The following is an 11,843-nucleotide window of genomic DNA, read 5'->3' on the forward strand; positions in this document are numbered from 1 at the left end:
AACTAAAGGTTTGAAATGTTAGAGAATCTATGCATCTCTCTTTTTAAAATGAGTGAAAAATACTGAACTTCTTCCTGATATTCAAATGATATTGACATTTATAATCAGAGATCGATAATCCTCAAGAACAGATTTAATTTGAATGTGAAATTCATCATGTAGGATTCATAATGAACCACCAGGAGGCACTATAGATACACCACAACAAAAATCAACCCGGGGACTAACATGTTTTAACCCTTGTGTGTGCGAAGACTGAGGCAAACATAGAGGACTGTGGCAAATGATACAAGTTTTACGTGTGTGGTGTCGGTTGGACCCCATTTCTAAACAAAAGGGTCCAAATACACAAGCCGACTGTGAGAAATATTGAATTGCTGTTTTCCAAAGTGGATCTACGCTTCACTTTGGAAGAGTGGAGTGTAAATTCACTTTTCAAAAGTTTTCAGTCACTTTTCTTTGCATACACATGAAGTCTAGTGAAATCACGTTTCTTCTAAAAACTGGCTCCATGGGTTCTTCACACAGTTTAGGAGTGTGTTTACAAGGAATACTTGACCAATTCTTGAGAAGGGCATTTGCGAGGTCACACACTAATGTTGGATGACAAATGTTGGGTCACAGTTTCTGCTCCAATTCAATGTCTCTATAGTGTAGAACCACCAAGAACTAAAAGTTCTATGTTTTGTAATTTTCTTTTTTTTTTTTTTTTTTACAATACTCTTCTTCATAGTAATGCTTCACAACTCACCCTATTAAACTACACTAGTGGTGCTCAAAGTGGGTCCTGGAGGGCCGGCATCCTGCATGTTTTCGTTCTCTGCCTGGTGGTAATAACAACCTCCTCAGCATGTCAATGTTCCTCTTAGGCCTTTTAGTGAGCCATCATTTGATCCAGGTGTGCTAAACCAGGGAGAGAACTAAACATGCAGGATGCCGGCCCTCCAGGACCCACTTTGAGCACCACTGAACTAAACCTTTTATTTATCAAAATAGAAGAATACATGGAATTTTGATTCATTATTCTGATTATTTCAATTTGTATGGAATTGAACGTTATTTATAGAGAACTATTTCTACAACCCAGCTGTGCAGAGCTTAAAACCATAAATTAGACATAAAACCTCTAAAGAAACAAATATCAAAAATTATGAAACCAAAATAACAAAAACCTTTAGCTAAGTTTGAAAACATTTATCCCTCACAACTTCCCTTAAGTTAATTTTTATGTATAAATTCTTAAGTGCTAAATCACTTGGCTGTTTTGTAAGGTTTCAGTTGAATACATTTTCAAATATGTGTTGAAGTTTTGCTTATCAACTTAAGAATTATTCAAGAAGTTAGATGTTTTCCTGCTCTTATTTTGAAGTCTGTTCATGCAGCAGTTCTGCTTCCTCCACTCAAGTTCCCTCTCTTTATTTCAAACAAGAAACGTACAGGAACAAACTAAAACACAGACAGCAAAAGAATAAGACATTAACAAAAATACAGTACTCATGGGTATTATAGAATATATTAGTTTTAATGTAATATGAATTAAATTGTTGCTTAAATACATGGTCCGTGCTGGTTGAACCGTCTGCCTCAAGGACAAGTTTGATAGATTGTTTTTATGTGTGTATATATATATATATATATATATATATATATATATATATATATATATATATATATATATATATATATATATATATATATATATATATATATATATATATATATATATATCTAGTTAGTTATGATAGTCTCGCTGGTTATGATAGTAACCCACTTCTTGGTGTAAGACAGATGTTGGTTTGTGGAAGATATCAGGTGCAGAATGTGTTAGCCTTCCTCAGCTGGTTTTCATTGATCATATTCTGTATTGCAGGGGTGCCCAAAGTGGGTCCTGGAGGGCCGGCATCCTGCATGTTTTCGTTCTCTCCCTGGTTTAACACGCCTGGATCAAATGATGGCTCATTAGAAGGCCTAAGAGGAACATTGACAAGCTGAAAAAGTTGTTACTCCCACCAGGAAGAGAACTAAAACATGCAGGATGCAGGGCCACTAGGACCGACTTTGGACACCCCTGCTGTATTGCATAGTTATTCTGATTCAAATATTATCATTTCCTTCAGAACTAGCTAACTTTCTGTGTCCGTTACACACTGAACCAATAAGGAGTTGGCTAGTTTGAATGAGCTGTTGCAAAACAACAGTTGACAGTTGGGATCTAATGCAACACCACGGAAATTTAGAGCAGGATGTTTCCAAATGGGCTGGATCCCTTTCTTAAGTAGCTATGCCATTTTTTTTTTTTTTAGGGGGAAAACTCAAAAATGTGAGATTTTCCAAAAAACAAACCGGGTTTCTCTGGAGTGCTGCTCAGCTCTCTCTCACCCAGCAGGCGGTTTGCTGCGGAGAGTGAGACAGATGGCGGTGTGGACGGATCCGGAATGGCCAACCAGGTGTCTGGTGGCCATATGGACTCAGTCCTCTCAGCTGCAAACTCATTTTACTTCTGCTGCTCATCCCTAACAACAAACAGCAGCCTGTTGTCATTAGCTGCAACCCAACCCAACTAAACCCAAAGCAAATGTTGTGAACATTTGCATTTTCACTCTGGATAATGACAGGGATTCATTCCGGGCTGCAGTGCACATGTGAAACAAATGAGATATGGAGAACTGCAGATTAAGAGCTGCAAAGGATTTCTCTTTTTCTACTGTGAGGAATGTCAGGGCTCTTGCAATAATACGTAATAATGTGACTCAACTTCCTCATGCTGTAATACTTAAGTTGAATATGACAAATAAAGCCAGGTTATTTCTGAAGGAGTTTTAGTTTTATTTGAACCAGGGGGTCCAAAGTGCAGCCCAGGAGCCACAACTGGCTCAGTTTCTGCTACGTTTATCTAATTATGCAACTTTTTGCAGTTTAATTACATAGTACGAAGGACCACATGTATCCAGTGATTTTCATGCTTTATCTTGCTTTAACTTATTTTTTACTTGGCTAAATGCAACAAATAGGACACAAAAGAGTCACTCAATTTATATTTGCATCACTGAAAATTAACAAACGTTTTCAAAGTTTGACCCTTTTTCAAAATGGATACCACCTTTCAAATAATGCAAACCCTTTTTAAGCTTGGAATCTCCAGTAATTGACTCATCCCTTCACAAAAAAAATTGACTTTTTACATTTTGTTATTGAAATATTGCATGCTTACTTTATTGTTGTGCTCATAAAAAAGAAAAAAAAAAATCACAATTCAGTTTATTTATTTTTTTAGTGGTATTCATGGTATTCATTTTTCACATATTTTTTGGGGACTTTTGAAGATTTTGGCCCGTGTGTCAAAAGCTGTAACACACTGATTTTAGCTTTTCTGGAGCAGACTAATTATGACTCAGTTTTGGTTAAAAAATCAACACCATGGTAGAATTAAACTGTAAAACCTTAAAAATAATATTAAAAGAGCAGTCCAGGCCCCTAAGCCTGGTATAATAGTGACAAAAATCCTTTTAGTTCCATTCATTAGCAAACCAATGTGTTTTTTATACTTGCTATTGAGTTCTGGCAGCTTTCCACACAAACAGGGTCCATCAGGACGCATCCAGCTTTTCATCTGTTTCATATAAACTGTGCTAAAAGGCTTTAGTGGGGGGTAAAGAGCAGCACTGCTGTGGACCAAGTGCCACATGACTAAAGTTGTATACTTTGGGAATATTTCAAGTGGTTGCATTGTGGTTTGACAACCCATTTGCAGTAGATCCAGGGTGCTCCCACCTTCTTCCAGCTGGACCCGAAACAGAAAACACTAAAGCTTCGGGGAGGGAAAACCAGAAGCAAGTCTCTGTCGCAGAATCCAACATTTTAGAAAAAAAAACACACAATTTGACAATAATCCATTAGATCAGAGTGGATGACGGTCCAGTTGTCAGGCCTGCACTCCACATTCTGTATATATGAACATATTAAAGCTTCTGCAAACCAAATAAGCTTGTTTTAATGTCGTTGATGTGGCGTCTCAGAACATGACTGCTGCAACCCCAGGTCGTTATCTTCCTCACAGCATGTGGAAATACTCGGGGGGGTTCTGATGGACTACTCCCATCTGTAGACCACCAAACTATGATGAAGAATAGTAATTACCGCCAAAGAGATCATCAAAGTTTCACAGATTTAGCCACTAAAGGCATCCCTGCATTTTGGGACTCTGGTAAAAAGAATCATGTTAAGTGAGTTTACAAATCAGCAGAACATAAATCACAGGCCGTCGTGTTGCGCTTTCTGGCATATGACATTTAGTTTCCAGCTTGAAGTGGGCAGGAGTCATAAAAAAGGGTTTTAGCTAAGCTTATCTTCACATGTATCAATGACCCGAAATTATACATCTTTTGATGTTAACATGTTTCTTCAAACTAAGGAGACATTTGAGTCCTGACCTGAATCTGGTAGATAATCTGAGTATTAAACTGAAGATCAGGGTTATGGCATACACACTTTCAAAGACTTAAAGTTGATCACCAAATACAAAGCTTTAAAACACTGGTGGAAACATGCAAAAAGCTGGTCAGCAATAATAAGAAGAGTTTAACTGTTATAATGCTAATGGAGTGTAGAAAATACACTTTGACAGGAAAGAATTTGAATTTTTTGATTATTTTTTACATTGTTTTAAGGGGGGAGGGAGTGTTATATAGTTTCCAGTCACATAGTGTAATTGTATAAGACAGTCAACTAACTGTTATCTTCAGTTGTTAAAAAATACTATATCAAAAATATTTTCAAAGAAATTTGACTTTACATCAAATTGGCCTCTGTCTCTTTAAGAACCTCCTACTCTTTCCAACATGCTCCCTTTAGTACACCATCACTGCAGTGCTTCTCAATGCCGTCCGTTATTATGGCATTAATATGTATTAATGTCTATGGTTTACAACTGTTTAATTATTAACATTTTTTTGCTCATATTTTAGCTTAGACTTGGCAAAGAAGACAAGATTTAGTCAGTCATAGAAAGGCATACAGAGACATCTTCTTTAGTGAAAACAAAGAAATACTAAATTAATAAATGAAAAAATACACAAATAATTGATGTTTTTTTTTTTGCTCTGCTCTCTCCCTTAAATTTTTACTGGTCTGGTTTGGCTATCCCTGTGAACATTTTCTGGGAGCACCTCTGGGTTCAGTTCTGCGTAAAGTAAGAGTTATTTTCTGTTTTGCAAGTTTCTTTTTTATATATCCATATTTTATAATGACAACATTGTGTGTAATACTGCTTATCGTTGAACTAGGTTCAGAAATTAAATACTTCTTTAAGAGTTTTACATTTTTTTTCATTGGTTTTAGCTGTTAAATCTAATGTTCAATAAAAAAAAAACAAGGTCATGGAAATAAATATTATCATAAACAATAATTTGAGAAGAGCTCAGTTCTTTTGCAGTGTCATCGTAGCTATAAATCTTTATCTCCAACTATCAAATACTAAAGTGGACCAGCGTCCAGAAAGCTTCTGCCCTGTGGCGGTTCACTTTACAGTGCATTTATGGTACTTTACGTATTTAAGCAGCATTTTATGAAGAGGTGGGAATAGTAAACCTCTGCATTGCAGCAGCTCTCTTTTTGGCGTTAGGGCTTGTAAACGTGTTGAGATAATATTTGGCAGAAGTGATTTGTTTGGGAGAACTGTTAAATGTCAAACATTTGCCCAGATCCCACTAATGAAATTTGTCACAGCAGCATTGAGGCACTCTGAGCTGCAGTTTCTGCTCATGATCTCAGGATGGAGAACAATTCACACGAGGGAATCCAGTCAGCAACACGCCAGCATCTGAAACAACTGCAGGTCCAACATTTACTACGTTCTGTGTTCATTAGTTTTGCCCTCTGACATTTTCATAGAAATATTTTTCAGTTGCTAAATCTTCAAAGCTGCAGTATGTAACATGTATAAAAAAATGTTGTTTACATGTTTGTAAAAACTATCATTACGTTGTGACAGTGGAATATGAGATAGATAAATTGAAAAAAATCAATCTCCTCTGCCTTCTCCCAGTGCTAACAGGAAACAACCAATCAGAACCAGGATGAGAATTTCAGTGCTGTCAATCAAACTCCTGTACACGCTGCTCGCAACCTCCGCCTTCCTTCCTGCCCAACAGAGGCTGTCATGAATGCTATTGCTAGTTAGTATGACCACAAAGGAGCTCCTTTAGCGGCACGTACATGACGTTGATTGACAGCATAAAGAGTCCCCCTGGCTCTGATTGGTTGTTTTTCACCAGGATTGCTGCACTTCTTCAGAAGCAAGAGTAGCTCATTTTTTCCTGTCTCATAACATTTTTTAATAAATATGCAAAAAAAAAATTTTTTTGTCAGTTACATTCTGCAGCTTTAATCAGTTTTTTGCTATAACCAAAGTATATTCTAACTGCCCAGAGAAAACCTAAACTGATAGAGCTTATGATTTACAAAAGTTCAACATACTGCATCAGATTTACAACATGCATGGAAGAGGTCTTCATAGATTCATGCTGCTGCTTCTTGTTGCTTTGGGGAGGGGTGAAGCAAATTCTGTAACTAAGTGCTCTGATTGGCTGAAGGCGAAGGCTATCTGCCATTTCTCAGCTGATTTGTAACTGATTACTGTGTTACGTTAATTATTCTATCCTTTACAGCTTAATGTCATTTTATTGAGTATAAATAATAGAACGGTTGCTCTCGAAGACATATAACAGTAGAAAAAATGGTGAAATCCCTGATCCATAATAATGGTGAAAAGACAATAGAAAACAAAAGATAATACAAAGGAAAAGCAGTTACATAAGCAGTGGTGCCACCAAGTGGGTGCCACATCTACTGAAGTTTATTCATTTTGTTTTGAGCACCAGGTTCTGGACAAGGCCTTTGTTAAGTTTCGTTTTAATTAAGGAAATCCAAGACTTTTATTTAATCTTCATAGGTGGCTCATTCTCAAAAAAGTTCAGGTTCCAAGACAGAAAAGGCAATGTCTTAGTTTTATAGATTAAAAACACGTCATCAAGATGAAAACAGTGTGTTAGTTCCACCGTCATTTCCTGGTTGCTGATCTTAATAGATACTCCATTGACAAAATTCATTATCAAGTAAAATTGTCTGGGCACTAATCAGAACAATATGCTTTGAGGGAGTCTTCTAGTCTCTGCGCCTGCAGAGAAAGGCAAATTAGTCGGCCAGTTGTCCGCTGAATTTCTGTCCACTCTGACCCAACTGGTTGGATTTAATGAAACCAGTGAGTCACTGCTACTTTTTTGCATGTTTCTGTTCTCTTAAACTAGCGCTGAGAAAAGTATTCACACCCCTTTCCAAGCATCAAGACCTGATTTCTAAAGGATCATTTTTCTGCCTCAGCACCTTCAGAAAGTCACCCCTTCTTGGAATGGGTTTGCTGATTAAAGACATGGCCAAAGGATTAGGGATGCACCGATGCACTTTTTTCACTTCCGATATGTTACTGATATCTGAGGTTTAGAATCAGCCAATACTTATATAATATAGAAAAACCGTACAGAATTCACTAAAAGCTTTTCTTTTTTTTTTACGAGTTTATTTGATAACTCTGCACCAGTACAGAGTTATCACCAGTACAGAGTTATGCACCAGTACAGAGTTATCTGTACAGCTTCACAGCTTGGTCAAACATGAGCTTTAATTTGTTCAGTTAGTTAGGAGGATAGCAGCCAGGGGCGCCGCCAGGAATCTTGGGCCCCCTGACAAAAAAATTTTCTGGGCCCCCCTGTGCAGCTGCTGTTACAAGGGCTTGCTTTTTTTTTGGTTCAATACTGATAATTAGCACAATATTTACTGCTCATGAATTTAACATCCTACAGTTCACATCCAGTATGCAAGTAGGTTGCTTAAATTTTTTCTATTAGTTTTAAATTACTGATGCATTTGCATTTCATTCAAGCTGCAGTACATAACTTTAATAAAAATATGTTTTCTCCATATTTGTTAAAGCTGTCACCATGTCGTAGCAGTTTATGAGACAGATAATCTGTGAAAACAATTAATCTCCTTCATCTCCTTTCTGAATTACTATTACTGGTTAAAGTAAGGCACCGTTCTGACCAAAGCAACCAATCAGAACCAGTAGGACGCTCTTAGCACTGTCAATTAGCCTCATCACTTACTGCTAAATATGCAAATGGTGGAGAAACAACTTATCATTACAAGCCTACCAATCAGCCGTCATTGGTAGCAATGCTAACTAAACTGAGCATTCACTGTTTGAATCTGCACAGCTCTGTGCTATGCTAGCTGCAGCACGGCACAAATGGAGGGGGAGGAAGGATGAGCAGCACCACATGAGATTGTGATTGACAGCACTAAAACTCTCCTGCCACTGACTGGTTGTTTCTAGCACTGGGAGAAAGCAGAGGAAGTAGATTTTTCACAGATTACCTCTCATACCAAACTGTCACAACATAATGACAGTTTTAAAAATATGTGAAAAAATATTTATATAAAAGTTACATACTGTAGCTTTAATTTCACTCAGGAGTGGACGGGTCAGGAGGGACGTGGGTTAGAGCTGCTGCTGACTGACTTCTCTGTTGTTAAGTGGTAAAAGGTACAAGTCACAAGTTAAAAATATAAATATGTTGGTAATTTTTTTCCTTTAATTCATTACATGCTAGTGAAAAGGAGACAAACAATAGTTTGTAGCTAAGCTAATTATGCTAAATGGTTAATAATCTCACACAATCACAATCTTTGAAAAAACAATATGATTAATTTTGTAATTGACAGGGCCCTGATTTTTTATTTTATTTCAATGAACAAAAAACAAATAATTAAATTGTGGTGGGCCCCAAGTTGGTCATGGCCCCTAGAACTGTCATCACTTTTCCCCGCTATACCACGCCCCTGATAGCAGCCAATGTAAAATAATAAACAAAGACACTGAAACTATGCTTAACATGTAAAAACAATCTGGAACAAATTTTCTTAAAAGTGGTTCAGAAAGTGCAATTAGGAATTCTAAATATAATGTAAAATAAATAATAAAGCAAGATGTCATTCAGACCACAAAGCACAGAACTAGACTGAATAGATCTGCACTTTTGGATTGCATTGTCACCAATACCCAATCTAGAGTTGTTTTCAGTATCGGGAGCAATACTGATATTAGTATTGGATCACTGCATCTCTATCAAAGTTTGCGGCCACTGCAAACAAGAATGTTACTTATCACAGTGTTTTTCAACCCTGGTCCTCAAGGCTCTCTGCCCTCCATGTTTTGTTCATCCCCCTGCTTCAGCACACATGACTTGGATTGATGGCTGATTAACAGGCTTTTGCTGACATCAGAATAAAACATACAGGTCAATGGGCCTTGAGGATCAGGGTTGGGAAACATTGACTTATCAATATGTCTTCATGAGGTTGGAGAAATAGACCAGAAAGAGTGTAGTAGGTGATTTCAAACTATGACATGCTGGAAGAAAACACAAGAAACCATGATGTGGACTAATGTTTGATCAGAATCAAACATGGCCTATTGTTAGAAATGTGGAAGCTGCCACCAGAGACGCAGTCTTGTATTTTTTATATTCATATACTAATAGGATTAAGTTGGTTCTTTTCATAGACCTATTGTCATCTTTGGCTTCACCACCACAGCTCTGTGTGGTGTAAAAAAACAAAATATGACACTGAAGCTATACACTACAGAAATGACATTCTCAGTATGTAGGAGACTTCTACCATCTCTGACTTGAAATTCTGTTTTGAGTGTTTCTTTTTTCTCATTTTTAGTGAGAGGTGGCAGTTACTGTTTTGTCATTTTGATGACGATACCGAAGTGAAGACCTTTATGACAGAGGATGTGGTTTGGTATTACAGAAGAAGAGCTGACTTGATCAAATACATGTTAGCAGACGACTATGTGGAAAATATCTTCTTTCTTTCACTGTGACAGTGAAAGAAAGAAAAAATATCCTGTGCAAATTTAAAAGTCAATTAATACAAATAAGTTAAGGTGAAAAACAGCAAGTGTTGAAGTTTTAACATGCAGGATTAGTTGATATCATAATTCAATGCCTATAACTGCAATTCTCTGTATGCCAGCATGGACCTACATACGGTAAAGTAATAGAAAAACAAGTCAGTCAAGTTTAATTTTATAGCACATTTCAACAACACGGCAGTTTAAAATACTTTGCATCATAAAAACATCATACAGTCGCCAATAATGAAACAAGCAATAAATATTACATTTTGTGAAATGCCATCATCAAAATCATCAATACATATCAAATATGTTGGTCAATGTTTCATTTATTATGGTTCAAAAGCAGCTCTAAGGTTGATTTTAAGGTTGATTTCTTAGTGTTTCGGCAGTTTTCCAGTTCTCTCTAAGTTTGTTCCAGGTTTGTGGTGCATAGAAGCTGAATGCTGCTTCTCCATTTCACGTCCTTCCAGATGTGAGAGGTCTGGAAGGTTAATAAGACAGTAGCCGTTCAGTGATTTATAAACTGTCTGATTATTTTAGGTAGACCTGTGAAGACACTGTTGCAGTAATCAATGCAATTAAAGATAAACGCATGGATGAATTTCTCTAGATCTTGCTGAGACATTAGTCCTTTAATCCTAGAAATGTTCTTCAGGTGGTATAAGACTGACTTTATAACTGTCTTCGAAAGTTCAGGTCTGGGAGAAGATTTTAAATTAAATTGAACTTTCTTAAAAAGAAACAAGAGTGGTAATATTGTAACTTTCTCCTAAATAATCTTTTTCCAGGGCGCTTTTGAGAGCCTGTTGTACTTTCCAACAGACATTCTTGATGAGGACTTGCACTTCGTTCAGACACAGCTTTGCAATCTTAGCCCAGATGAGTAAATAATTTCCAACGCAAATAAGCTGCACATTAAAACTGTTGTTCAAAATCAGGAAAACAATGAGTTGGGGAAAACAAATATTTTATGCATCATGTAGTTTACTTATTGTAAATACCATCGAAGTTGCATTTACTGCCACACCTATTTTCTACTACACCAAAACAAGTTAACACAATTTACAGCAATTTACCTCAGAATGACTCACTCCAATCTTGAATCGTAAATTTAAAACAACCTCAGCGAAATATTAAATTGTCCCTCCATCAGCTCAGAGGCTTTTGAAAGTATGAGGATGAAAAAACATCAGTTTCCCACAGCACCGGCAGGACGTAATAATGCTTCCACTCCCTTTAGGCGAGTTGACATTGCCACCAGTTTGCACTTAAATGAGCCCTATGGGTGGCCGGATAAATGCTAACACTGTCCCGGCGACCGCATGGTTTCTCCCTGTGCATCCTCCAGCTCTCGCTCTCATTTGCGAGTCTGAAATTTCTGTCAAGTGAATCCAAGAAGTGCAGGAGGCAGTGCGTGTTGGAGGTCTAATGATGGTGTAGTAGATCTAATGATGTGTGTAATTACAGAATTCTCAGATATGGCAGCATGCGTCCTCGCATTGCTCACATGCTGACATGGCACTTGCTCAGCACCACGTCTTTAGACTTTAATCAGGTTCAGTCCTGCCCTGTAACTATCATGTGGGCTGAATTTCGAAGAAAAATACCGCATGGACGCTAACGTTGGAGTTCTGTTTTACAATATACTGCCTCTGCGTACATATGTGTATATATATATATTTCATGAATTAGATCATGAGATTCGTTTTTGGTTATTGTTCAGGATTCCCATTAGCTGGACTTTGCACACAACCTACTCTTCCTGGCCTGAATCATTTAAACACCTCATACAGTAGAAATCATTCCAGTACATGACAGACAACAAATTTGACATATATAGCAATAAAATTACAGTTTATAC

This window comes from Poecilia reticulata, chromosome 7, assembly GCF_904066995.2.
Source record: "Poecilia reticulata chromosome 7, P_reticulata-male-v2, whole genome shotgun sequence".
NCBI lineage: Eukaryota > Metazoa > Chordata > Actinopteri > Cyprinodontiformes > Poeciliidae > Poecilia > Poecilia reticulata.